The following is a 10,832-nucleotide window of genomic DNA, read 5'->3' as shown; positions in this document are numbered from 1 at the left end:
CTTCCAACACCATCATTAAGTTTGCTGACGGACACAACAGTGGGAGGCCTGCTCATACAAAACAATGAGAACAGCCTATAGGAGGAGGTCTTAGAGGACCTGGGCAGTGCTGGCCGGACAACAACCTCTCTCCTCAATGTGAGCAAGGCAAAAGGAGCTGATCGTGGACCACAGGGAAAAAGGCAGGCTGAAAGCAGGCCGCCCATTAAACATCGACAGGGACTGTTAGTTTTATTATATCTGTATTGTAAAACAGGTAAAATTGACTGAGAAACACATTTCATTCTACAAGCAACCAAACCTTTGTGTGAATATTACAGGGGCATGAATGAAGCCAAATGTTGTAAACTGAGGATTATTAGGGTGACGTCAGATGGAATTTAGCCTGGACACCAGGGTTAACACCCCTCGCCTACAATAAGTGCCATGGATCTTTAATTGACCTCAGAGAGTCCAGACACCCATCAGAAAGACAGCACCACAATCACTTGCCCTGGGGTGGATTGGGATATTTTTTAGGACCCAGAGGGAAAGATGCCTCCTACTGGCCCTCCAACACCACCTTCCAGCAGCATCTGGTCTCCCATCCAGGGACCTGACCAGGACCAGCCCTGCTTAGCTCCCCAGAAGCAAACCAAAGCATGGTATGCAGGGTGGTATTGCTGCTGGTAGTGGAGCACGATAGAGAGTTTCAAAGGTTCATGCTTGTCCACTATCACAACGATATATTCCATTGGTTCCAAACACACCCAAGAAAATCGTGTAGAGTGCCGGAACAACACCCTTTTGCCCCCTGCAGCACTCTGAAAAGATTTGGCATGCGTCCCCAGATGCCCTCAAAAATTTCTACAGCTGCACCATCGTGAGAGGCATTCCTGACCATAAGGCACTACAGAGGGTAGTCGTAAGCCCAGTACATCACTGGGGCCAAGCTTTGCTGCCATCCAGGACCGTAACAGTATTATATAAGGCCGGTGTCAGAGGAAAGCCCAAAAAATGTGTCATAGACTCCAGCACCCAATTCATAGGACCGTTTTCTTCTTCTACCGCATGGCAAGTGGTACTTGGACGCCAAGTCTAGGACCAAAAGGCTCCTTTAACAGCTTCTACCCCCAAGCCGTAAGACTGCTGGAACAATTAAATCAATGGGCCACCTGACTATTTACATTTACGGGACTATTTTCTTAGAACTTCTTTCCTTGAACTGCACTGTTTGGTTAAGGGCCTTGTAATAAGCATTACACGAAGCGTAAGGTTCTAACACATGTGATTTTCAGCGCATGTGACATATGTTGAATGTTGATTTTTTGATGTGTATAGAATAGCTAATCCTAGAACAAGAAAATCTGATTGAGGGATATCAAGGGATAAACCACCTTCCCCTGGCTAATTCTGAACTGTTGGAGGGACGGTTAGAGGTCTGGCCTCCCCTGAAGCGCCAGCTCTTCATCTCTCTCTCTCTCTCTCTCTTCATCTCCTCTCTGCTCTCTCTCTCTCTCTCTCTCGCTTCTCTCTTCCATCTTCTCTTTATCTCTCTCCTCTCTCTCTCTTTTCTCTCTTCATTCTTCTCTCTCTTACTCTCCTCTCTCTTCTTCATATTCTCGCTCCTCTTCTCTTTTCTTCTCTTCTCTTCTCTTCTTCTTCTCTTCTCTCTTCTCTTTTTTCTGGATAGCTTCAGCAAGGTTATCTGTTGGTTCTGCAGGCCGATGGAAGGGGGAAGGGACAGGACCCATTCCCAACAACCCCTTACCCGTTATGGAGGCTCTTATACAGTGTTAAAAGTGGGAAAGTTCTCTAGATTTATATGTCTCTAGTAGGAGCTGTGTGCACTTGCAGGCACTACAACATGTAGAGTCGTTACTGTAGGCTGTCTTTTAGGGTCTGCTCAGCTTGGTACCGCACACACTCTTTCTCACATACACACACTACATGGACCAAAAGTATGTGGACGACCAATGCTCGGTCGAACATCGTCATTCCAAATGATGGGCCATTAAAATGAGTTGTTCCCCTTTGCTGCTATTACAAGCCTCCACTCTTCTGGGAAGGCTTTCCACTAGATGTTGGACACATTGCTTGCAGGTACTTGCTTTATTCGCCCCACAAATGGCATTATGAGGTCAATTACTCAAGGTGTCTAATGAGGTTGAGGTCAGGGCTCTGGTCAGACCAACGGTCAAGTCTTCCCACAGCGATTTCTCGACAAACCATTTTCCTGTTATGACCCTCGGGCCTTTGTGCCACGCGTAATTTTCATTGCTAAAACAGGAAAGGCATTCCCCAAAACTGTTGCCACCAAAGTTGGAAGCACAGAAATCGTCTAGAATGTCATTGTATGCTGTAGCGTTAAGATTTCCTTCACTGGAAACTAAGGGCCTAGCCCGAACCACGGAAAAACAGCCCCAGACCATTATTCCTCCTCACAAAACTTAACACTTGGCACTATGCATTCGGAGCTTTGGATAGTCCGTTCTGCCTCATGCCGTTCAAAACCCAAATTTTCCGTCGGGACTGCCAGTATTGGTGAAGCCGATTAAGCACTCCAGAGAACATGTTTCTACTGCTCCAGTAGTCCATGGCGGTGAGCATTACACCACTCCAGCCAAACGCCTTGGTATTGCGCGATGGTGAATCTTAGGGTTCTGTGTGCAGGTGCTCGGCCATGGAACCCCATTTCATGAAGACTCCTATCCACCCTTGGAGAAGGCCACAGTTGATGCCAAAATTGTTGGTGTTTACCCAATAAATTGCTGATTGCGGAGTTGATACATAAGGAGTGGTTTTATAGCTTAACAGTTTTATTCGCCATTAGGTTCATAGCACCTCTACACTAAATAATTTCTCTAGGTTGTGCACCAGCTTCATTGAGTTTTTTTATGAAGCTCCCGACCAAACAGTTTCTTGTGCTGACGTTGCTCCAGAGGCAGTTGGGAAACTCGGTAGTTGAGTGTTTGCAACCGAGGACAGACGATTTTTATGAGCTACCGCACATTCAGCCCTCGGCAGGCGTCCCGTGTGGCCTATCACTTCTCCAGCTGAGCTGTTTATTGCTCCTATACCTTTCCACTTTACAATAACACCGCCTACAGTGACCGTGACAAGCTCTAAGCAGGTCAGACATTTACGAACTGACTTGTTGAAAGGTGGCATTTCCTATGACGGTGCACGTTAAAAGTCACTGAGCTTCTTCAGTTGAAGGGCCATTCTACTGCCAATAGTTGTCTATGGAGATTGCAGCTTGGCTATGTGCCCGATTCTATATACCTGTCAGCGACGTGTGTCTTCTAAAATAGCGGTATCCATTCATGTGAAGGGTGATCCACATACTTTTGTATATACAGTCCCTCTCACATTTTGGTTACATTACCAGGCCTTATTTCTAAATGTATTAAATTGTGCTTTTCCCCCTCATAAATCTTACAGACAATACCCCATAATGACTAAACCAAAAAACATGTTTTATAAATCATCAAAAGAAAGAGACCAAGGCACTCTTCATATAATTAATTTAAAATGCCTTATTAGTATGGTGTTCAATAGAAACAATAGTTGCTTTAAAAACCGACGCGGTTCGGCTGCATGGCCTTTCGTCAGGGAGTTACAGAGACGAAGGCCATTGCAGCCGAAAACGCGTCCGTGTTTTAACAAACTTGTTTCTAATTGAACATGCCATACTAATAAAGGCATTGTTAATAATTAGTAATGAAGAGTGCCTTGGTCTCCTTTGACTTGTTGAGACCAATTGTACACCGGTTAATTTACCAAAGGCACTGTCTATTTCTACCAAAAATACTATAGTTGTACACTTAAGTAGCGCTTCCATTCTCCTCTTTTTACAGATTTTATAAATGTTTAGCTAATTTGTAATAAAAAAAAACAGATAATTTACCATTACATAAGATTCAGACCCTTTATCAATACTGGTTGAAGCACCTTTCAGCAGCGACTACAGCCTCGAGTTCTCATATGGGATACCATACAAGCTTGGCATAGCTGTATTTGTTGGGGTTTCTCCATTTCTTCCTCTGGAAGATTCTCCTAACAGCTCTGCCAGCTTGATGCGGAGCATGTTGGTGGCACCATCAGGTCTCTCAAAGAGATGTTCGATCAGGTTCAAATGCCAGGCTTGCGTGGCCTGAATTTGGACATTCAGAGGACTTGTCCCGAAGCCACTGCTGCTGTCTCTGGCTGTGCTTAGGTTCCGTTGCCCTGTTGGAAGGGTGAACTCGTTCGCCCATCTGAGTTCCTGAGCGACTCTGGAGCAGTTTTCATCAAGGATCTCTCTGTACTTTGCTCGTTCATCTTTGTCTCGATCCTGACTAGTCCCAGTCCCCCTGCTGAAAAACATCCAACAAACATTGATGCTGCAACCACCATGCTTCACCGTAGGATGGTGCCAGGTTTCCTCCAGAAGTGACGCTTGGCATTCAGGCCAAAGAGTTCAATCTTCGGTTTATCAGATCAGAGAATATTGTTTCTCATGTCTGAGAGTCTTTTAGGTGCCTTTTGGCAAACTCCAAGCGGGCTGTTATGTGCCTTTTACGAGGAGTGGCTTCCGTCTGGTCACTCTACTATAAAGGCCTGATTGATGGAATGCTGCAAAGATGGTTTTCCTTCTGGAAGGTTCTTCCCATCTCCACAGAGGAACTCTAGAGCTCTGTCAGAGTGACCATCGGTTCTTTGGTCACCTCTCTGACCAAGCCCTTCTCCCCCGATTGCTCAGTTTGGCCAGGCGGCCAGCTCTAGGAAGAGTCTTCTTGGTTTCAAAACTTCTTACTATTTAAGAATGTTGGAGGGCACTGTGTTCTTGGACTTTCAATGCTGCAGAAAACATTTTTGGTATCCTTCCCCAGATCTGTGCCTCGACACCAATCCTGTCTGGGCTCTACGGGACAAGTCCTTTGACCTCGTGGCTTGGTCTTTTGCTCTGACATGCCACTGTCAACTGTGGGACCTTTTATAGGACTGTTGTGTGCCTCCAATCATGTCCAATCAATTGAATTTACCACAGGTGGACTCCAATCAAGTTGTAGAAACATCTCAAGGATGATCAATGGAACAGGATGCACGGAGCTCAATTTCGAGTCTCATAGCAAAGGATCTGAATACTTATGTAAAATAAGGTATTTATGTTTTTTGTTATTTTTAATACATTTGCTAACATTTCTAAAAACCTGTTTACTCTCTTATCTCATTATGGGATACTGTGTGTACATTGTTCAGAATTTGTATATTTAATCCATTTTAGAATAAGGCTGTAACGTAGCAAAATGTGTGAAAAAGTCAAGCGGTCTGAATACTTTCCGAAGGACACCGTATGTATAATATATATATATATATATATATAGTATATAGTAATATACTAGATATATATATACAGTGGGGAGAACAAGATATTTGATACACTGCCGATTTGCAGGTTTTCCTACTTACAAAGCATGTAGAGGTCTGTATTTTTATCATAGGTACACTTCAACTGTGAGAGACGGAATCTAAAAACAAAAATCCAGAAAATCACCATTGTTATGATTTTAAGTAATTCATTTGCATTTTATTGCTGACATAAGTATTTGATCACCTACCAACCAGTAAGAATTCCGGCTCTCACAGACCTGTTAGTTTTTCTTTAAGAACCCTCCTGTTCTCCACTCATTACCTGTATTAAACTGCACACTGTTTGAACTCATTACCTGTATAAAGACACCTGTCCACCACACTCAATCAAACAGACTCCAACCTCTCCACAATGGCCAAGACCAGAAAGCTGTGTAAGGACATCAGAGATTAAAATTTGTAGACCTGCACAAAGGCTGGGATGGGCTACAGGACAATAGGCAAGCAGCTTGGTGAGAGGCAACAACTGTTGGCGCAATTAAGAAAATGGAAGAAGTTCAAGTATTGGTCAATCCACCCTCGGTCTGGGGCTCCATGCAAATATCTCACCTCGTTGGGCGCATCAATGATCATGAGGAAGGTGAGGGATCAGCCCAGAAACTACACGGCAGACCTGGTCAATGACCTGAAGAGAGCTGGGACCACAGTCTCAAAGAAACCATTAGTAACACATTACGCCGTCATGGATTAAAATACTGCAGCGCACGCCAAGGTCCCCCTGCTCAAGCCAGCGCATGTCCAGGCCCGTCTGAAGTTTGCCAATGACCATCTGGATGATCCAGAGGAGGAATGGGAGAAAGGTCATGTGTCTGATGAGACAAAAATATAATTTTGGTCTAAACTCCACTCGCTGTGTTTGGAGGAGAAGAAGGATGAGTACAACCCCAAGAACCCATTCCCAAACTTGAAGCCATTGGGAGTTGGAAAACATCTCTTTGGGCTGCTTTCTTGCAAAAGGGACAGGACGACTGCCACCGTATTGAGGGAGGATGGATGGGGGCCATGTATCGCGAGATCTTGGCCAACAACCTCCTTCCCTCAGTAAGAGCATGAGATGGGTCGTGGCTGGGTCTTCCAGCATGACAACGACCCGAAACACAGACAGCCAGGGCAACTAAGGAGTGGCTCCGTAAGAAGCATCCAAGGGTCTGACGTGGTCTAAGCCAGTCTCCAGACCTGAATCCAATAGAAAATCTTTGGAGGGAGCTGAAATCCGTATTGCCCAGCGACAGCCCGAAACCTGAAGGATCTGGGAGAAGGTCTCGTATGGAGGAAGTGGGCCAAAATCCCTGCTGCAGTGTGTGCAAACCTGGTCAAGAACTACAGGAAACGTCTATGAATCTCTGTAAATTGGCAAACAAAGGTCTGTACCAAATATTAAGTTCTGCTTTTCTGATGTATCAAATACTTATGTCATGCAATAAAATGCAAAGGAATTAGTTAAAAATCATACAATGTGATTTTCTGGATTTTTGTTTTAGATTCCGTCTCTCACAGTTGAAGTGTACCTATGATAAAAATTACAGACCTCTACATGCTTTGTAAGTAGGAAAACCTGCAAAATCGGCAGTGTATCAAATACTTGTTCTCCCCACTGTATATATAGTAGTTACACACAGTCATTGGTTTAAACAACCTGCCACATATGCAAACATCATGACACTAGTAATATAATAATCAAATCATAGTATTACTATGAAGTACACAGAGACTCCTCTGCTGTTCTGTGTTCATATTCTAAACAGATGGGGATGTGGTCATTTTTTTCCATGTTCTGCCCTCTTCTCAGCCCAAGCCATATGAGGGTGATCATGGTATTTGTACACTTTGTTGTTAACAAAAGACTGCTAACACATGTTGGCTCTAATAGCCTCCGTGTAGATTTCTCTCTGTGTCGCTCCATGTTTCCTTGATTTACGGTTGTCGACTTGAGGGATGAGAAGTACATCCAAACACATATCAATAGGACTTTGTCTCGTCTGGGTTTTGCAGGGTTTGTATCATAAACTCCTTTAGGTTCTCCTCAGTTTGCTCTCACTCTGGTTTATAAAACAGTTAGAAAACATTTTTTATGTGTGTTTTGTTTTGTCCCTCATCCGGTCTGTGTTGCCGGTGGCTTTTAATTCTTGCTCTATGTCGGACATGTTTAATGAATACCATCGAGAGATGGTGAGCATTGTTTCCCTTGTTAGCATTTTCTTCCGACCAATAATGCAGTGATTGAAACCATCCCATAGCTCCTCTCCTAATCAGGCTCAGATTTCTCCTCTACACAGCACAGCACAGGCAAACAGATATGGTCCTGGCTGACTAACATGGACAAGACCTGCTTCAGGTTAACTAGTACACTACTCCACTGACTCTATGTCTTTGGCTGCATGTGGTCCAAAATAAATCTAAAAACCAAGACCTTCATTAGTTGTGAGAGCTTTATGTAGTGACAGTATGTATACAGAGCCTTTATAGAGGCTACATAAAAACTGAGAGGTAAATGTAAAGCTTTGGTGTTTAACTTCTTAAAAGACACACTCTGACCAATGAGGGCTTCTGTATCTGATATTGACCTGTGAGGGAGTGGGCCTATGACTTACTATTAACCTGTGTTTGAAACTCACTCTAATGTGTGGACCCCCCCCCCCCCCCCTGTTCCCCCTCAGTGGCTCTGCCTCTCAAGAGACCAGGGGGGGAAAGCCAGCGGATGTGTATTGATAAGGGAAAGACTGCAATGTCAACACAGCCTACAATGCAGTCCTGCAAGTCTCACGGCCAATTGAACTTGTGTAAACACCATAAAGGACTTTGAAAAGAAAGGGGGGAGAATGAGAGGAAAGACTCAAAACCCCCGGGATGAGTAGATTTAGGCTTATGGAGAGCGAGGGTATGGCTAATTTCACTTTGTGTGCATATGTGTACGTACATACAGTACCAGTCAAAAGTTTGGACACAAATACTCATTCAAGGGTTTTTTGTTATTTTTACTATTTTCTACATTGTAGAATAATAGTGAAGAAATCAAAACAATGAAATAACACATATGGAATCATGTAGTAACCAAAAAAGTGTTAAACAAATTCAAATATATTTTATATTTGAGATTCTTCAAAGTAGCCACCCTTTGCCTTGATGACAGCTTTGCACACTCTTGGCATTCTCTCAACCAGCTTCACCTGGAATGCTTTTCCAACAGTCTGGAAGGAGTTCCGACATATGCTGAGCATTTTTTGGCTGCTTTTCCTTCACTCTGAGGTCCAACTCATCCCAAACCATCTCAATTGGGTTGAGGTTGGGTGATTGTGGATGCCATGTCATCTGATGCAGCACTCCATCACTCTCCTTCTTGGTCAAATAGCCCTTACACATCCTGGAGGTGTGTTGGGTCATTGTCCTGTTGAAAAACAAATGATAGTCCCACTAAGCGCAAACCAGATGGGATGACGTATCGCTGCCGAATGCTGTGGTAGCCATGCTGTTTAAGTGTACCTTGATTTCTAAATAAATCACTGACAGTGTCACCAGCAAAGCACCCCCACACCATCACACCTCCTCCTCCATGCTTCACGGTCGGAACCACACATGCAGAGATCATCCGTTCACCTACTCTCCGTCTCACAAAGACACGGCGGTTGGAATCAAAATCTTAAATTTGGACTCATCAGACCAAAGGACAKATTTCCACCTGTCTAATGTCCATTGATCATGTTTCTTGGCCCAAGCAAGTCTCTTCTTCATCTTGGTGTCCTTTAGTAGTAGTTTCTTTGCAGAAATTCGACCATGAAGGTCTGATTCACGCAGTCTCCTCTGTTACTTGAATTCTGTGAGGTGCTTTCTGAGGCTGGTAACTCTAATGAACTTATCCTCTGCAGCAGATGTAACTCTGGGTCTTCCTTTCCTGTGGCGGTCCTCATGAGAGTCAGTTTCATCGTAGCGCTTGATGGTTTTTGCGACTGCACTTGAAGTAACTTTCAAAGTTTTAAAAATGTTCTGGATTGACTGACATTCATGTCTTAAAGTAATGATGGACTGTCGTTTCTCTTTGCTTATTTGAGCTGTTCTTGCCATAATATGGAGTTGGTCTTTTACCAAATAGGACTATCTTCTGTATACCATCCCTACCTTGTCACAACACAACTGATTGGCTCAAACGCATTAAGAAGGAAAGAAACTCCACAAACTTAACTTCTAACAAGGCACACCTGTTAATTGAAATGCATTCCTACCTCATGAAGCTGGTTGAGAGAATGTCAAGAGTGTGCAAAGCTGTCATCAAGGCAAAGGGTGGCTACTTTGAAGAATCAAACACATATTTTTATTTGTTTAAAACTATTTTGGCATACTACATGATTCCATATGTGTTATTTCATAGTGTTCATGTCTTCACTATTAYTTTACACTGTAGAAAATCGTAAAAAATTWAGAAAAACCCTTGAATGAGTAGGTTTGTCCAAACTCTTGACTGGTACTGTATGTGTGTGTGAGAGAGATAAATATATTGTGGGTGTGTGGGTGTTTAATCAGATAATGATATGACCACCTGTTGCTTGTAGTTTTGTAGAACAGGTGTGGAGGAGAACTGAACATTTACCTTCCCTTTTGTCTTGTTGACTTTGGAGAGAGGAAGAGAGAGAGAAGAGAGGAGAGAGAGAGAGAGAGAGAGAGAGAGAGAGAGAGAGAGAGAGAGAGAGAGAGAGAGGAGAGAGAGAGAGAGAGAGAGAGAAGAGAAGAGAGAGAGAGAGAGAGAAAATGAGATGCAGAGAGGTGAGAGAAAGACACTACAGGGACCAGAAATGAGAGAAGTACAGAGACATGCTCAACTGGAGAAGATCTGAGAAGTCTGTAAGTGCATAAATCCTCTGTTGCCCTCTTACCTTCTTCACATGCGGTACCGCTGTAGCCTGGACAGCACTTCCACTTCCAGAGAGGTGGATCGGCACGCGTACACCACCTATTTAGGCAGGGTCTGACCACTGTCCCAGGTAGCTTGAAGGAACACACACACGCACCAGGCCAATGTCACAAACCCAGGGTAAGGAGGAACCCAGTTTTCCTCTGATCGTGTGGTCATTCTATCAACGCTGTAGATGTAGGGTGTGTCATAGGTTTGCGACATGCTGTGTTTTGGGTTCAGAGAGCTACCTGCCCCCTGTGCATCCCTCGTGTGCAACGAATGTTGGTAACACGCTGCATGGTTTGTGCCCATTCTGCAACCTGGCACCGTCACGTCTTAGTGACGTGATGGGACAGCCAGTTGCCCTGGAGAGAGTGGCCTGAGAGAGAGAAGGAGGAGAAGGAAAGGGAGGGGAAGGGATGAGAGGGAGGGAGGAGAACGAGGAGGAGAGAGAGAGAGAGAGAGAAGGAGAAGAGAGAAGAGAGAAGAAGGAAGAGAGGAAGGAGGAGAGAGAGAGGAGGGAGAGGAGGAGAGGGAGGGAAGAGAAGAGAGG

Source organism: Salvelinus sp. IW2-2015, linkage group LG15, assembly GCF_002910315.2.
Source record: "Salvelinus sp. IW2-2015 linkage group LG15, ASM291031v2, whole genome shotgun sequence".
NCBI classification, from domain to species: Eukaryota; Metazoa; Chordata; class Actinopteri; order Salmoniformes; family Salmonidae; genus Salvelinus; species Salvelinus sp. IW2-2015.
Note: the sequence above shows the minus strand (reverse complement) of the source record.